This window comes from Neopelma chrysocephalum, unplaced genomic scaffold, assembly GCF_003984885.1.
Source record: "Neopelma chrysocephalum unplaced genomic scaffold, ASM398488v2 Primary Assembly neopelma1_97265, whole genome shotgun sequence".
NCBI lineage: Eukaryota > Metazoa > Chordata > Aves > Passeriformes > Pipridae > Neopelma > Neopelma chrysocephalum.
This window is the reverse complement of record NW_020925906.1, coordinates 13579-16765: the sequence shown is the minus strand read 5'-3', so window position 1 is coordinate 16765 and position 3187 is coordinate 13579.

The following is a 3187-nucleotide window of genomic DNA, read 5'->3' as shown; positions in this document are numbered from 1 at the left end:
ATATCTTCCCCTGGAAACTGCCCAGAGGTTTTTAGCATCTCAGTTGCAGTTCGAGCAGCTCTTTTCACCATCTCCTTCTCTGTTTGATCTAATAAAGTATCCATCATAACTTTCAGGTCATACCAGTCAGGGTTCTGAGTTTTGATTGCTCTCTGGACATAGTTTGCTACTCTCTCTGGGTTATCTCTATATGCCCCTACAGAATCCTTCCATCGCTGTAACTCAACCAGTGAGAAAGGAACTTAAATAAAACTTTAAATAAAATTTGTGGGACAGGAGCAGCCTTAACTCAATCTTTCTTCTTCCCTTTTCCTAAAGCCATTTCTGATTTTTCTGTCTCTTTTGAGCCTTTGTTTTTCTTATCTCCCCCTCCCAATCCAGGGTGTATTAACAGAAACAAAAACAACTCTGCATACCGGATTTCTTCCCATTTCTGTTCTACATTAAAAAGTGAAATTAATTGCAACACTGTGTCTAGTTCAAAAGAAACAAATTCCAGCCAAGTCACTCCTCTCATTTGTCCAAACAAGGGCCAAGCACCTACAGACAGCCTACAAAGTTCTTCCTTTTTTAAAGTTGTCTCAGAACCAGTCAAAGTTTTCCAGTGTTTCAAAACCAAACTCAGGGGGAGATTCCTTAGGAATCTTAAACTTTGAATCCACACAACCCACAATTGCAAAACACAAACAAAACACACACTAGGATTCAAACTCGTTACCTTAGGATTACAAAGGTGTTACTGTAACCTCTCAACTACCAGGCCTGCCTTGACAAGAGACTTAACATTCCTACTGATTTCAGGGGCAGAATTGATATGGGGAGCATGGAATGGGGTAAGAGGGTTGAATGGAATGTGTAAACTACTTGTGCTAAAGGGTGAGGAATATAATATAGCTACTTCTAAAATCTACTTCTACTATAATTACATATAAAGTTTATAAAAATTAGAAAAATAAAAAAAAACCTAAAAGGGTCTAAAGACATCGGTTTATGCCAACACATTCAGTTTAGAGGAACTACAGAGATGTGACTGAAGCACTTTTGTCCCCTAAGTTTTAATGATGGCAAATCAGATCTACTGATAGAAATGAATTTATTTAGGGTTACAAATGATCAGACAAAAGATCTTCATCAGAATTATTTACTGCACAATAGAAACACTAAAACTACCAGGAGTATAGGATAAGATAGGACAGTGCTCTACACTAAAGCAATTGTTGAAGCAATTCCACTCAAGCTGGCACAAAAGCAATAATTCTTAATTAGAGATGGATGGAACTCCCCCAGACCAACGCTCGGGGGGGAGATCTCTGCTCTCAACCTCCAGGAGTGACCTTGGGGGGTCCCCAGCCAAGGCTGGAATCTCCACACACACCCCCAAGAAGGGTTCTATTGGAAGAACCTGCCCCTGGGAAAGGGGACATGGGCTCAAGCTCTGCCAGGGGAGGTTTAGGTTAGATGTTAGGAAGAAATTCTTTACAGAGAGGGTTATCAGGCATTGGAATGGCCTACCCAGAGAGGTGGTGGATTCACCATCCCTGGAGGTTTTTAAAAAGAGATTGGACGTGGCCCTTAGTGCCATGATATAGTAATTGGAGTTGGATCAGGGGTTGGACTTGATGATCTTGGAGGTCTCTTCCAACCCTACCTATTCTATGATTCTATGATTCTTTGTGGTTGAAAGGGATGGACTGACAGTCACTGGACTCCAGGGGTTGCCTCACCATCAGGGGCTTCATTCGAGGTGGAAGCAGCGGCCGAAGCTCTTCCTGCAGTCGGGGCACTGGTAGGGCTTCTTTTACCGGTGGGTCCATTGGTGTCTGGTCAAGGCACCGCTCTGGGTGAAGCTCTTCCCACACTCCCCACACTTGTAGAGCCTCTCCCCGGTGTGGATGCGCCGGTGGGTGACAAGATGGGAGTTCAGGTTGAAGCTCTTCCCGCAGTCGGTGCAGCAGAAGGGCCTCTCATCCCTGTGCGTCCGCTCATGCCTGAGGAGATGTGAGCTGGTCTGAAACCTCTTCCCACATTCCAAGTACTTGTAGGGCCGTTCCCCAGTGTGGATGCGATGGTGTTTGCGGAGTGTGGAGCTGTCACTGAAGCTCTTCCCACATTCCCTACATGTGTAGAGACATTCCCCAGTGTGGATGTGCTGGTGGATGCGGAGGTGTTAGCTCTGGCTGAAGCTCTTCCCACATTCCATACATGTGTAGGGTCGTTCCCCACTGTGGGTCTGCTGGTGGATGCGGAGGTGATAGCTCTGGCTGAAGCTCTTCCCACATTCCCCACACATGTAGGGACGTGCCCCAGTGTGGGTGCGCTGGTGTCGAGTCAGGTGGGAGATGCTCCTGAAGCTCTTCCCACATTCCAAGCACCTGAAGGGCTTCTGCCTGCTGGGAGGCTGCTCAGGGACCACCAGGTCACAGCTCCGCCTCAAGCTCTGGCCGCCTTCTCGGCACAGGCTGGGTCTTTCCTCCTCAGAGCACCCTGGGCTGGCTTTGGAGCCCCTCCTGTGGGGGGATCTCCGGCCCTTTTCCTCCCCGCTGCCTTCCTGTGCCATGGAGCCCTTCAAAACGGCCTCTACCACCAGGCTCTGCCGGGGGGATTTGTCCTCCGGGCTCTCCGTCCTCAGCTCGGGGCCTGGGGCAGGAAGCAAGAAGGACAGGGAGGGGATTTGCCTCCGGACCACAGGGAAGGCCAAGGACATCCCCCCAACTCCGGCCCCGGCAGGACGGCGGAGGCAGCGGGGTTGTCCTGCGGCCGGGGGCCATGCTCGGCTGCCAGAGCCAGCACAACACCAAAACAAAGGGCCACTGACTTCCTCCTCACCTGCCTGGGGGGCCCAAAGCATCTTCCTCTTCCTCGCAGCCTCCTCCTCCATCCGCTCAAGCTTTGGGAAGGACAAATCCTGATGGGGCAAAAACAAGGGCTGAGTGTGTTGGCTTGGGGGTTCCTCCTGCCCAAGTCCATCTCTAGAACTCACCGGGCATCCTGTGACCACAAAAACCTCCAAAACACCAGGATTCAGCCCAGAAAAACCCTCAGAAATATTAAGAAGACCCTCACCACCCCAAACTGCAAAAAGTTGAGATTCAGCTAAAAAATACTCCAAAATATGAAGATTCAGCCCAAAAAAATGTGATGGGGACTGAATTTAACCCTCCAGCAGGAAAGTTATTTGATTTCAAGC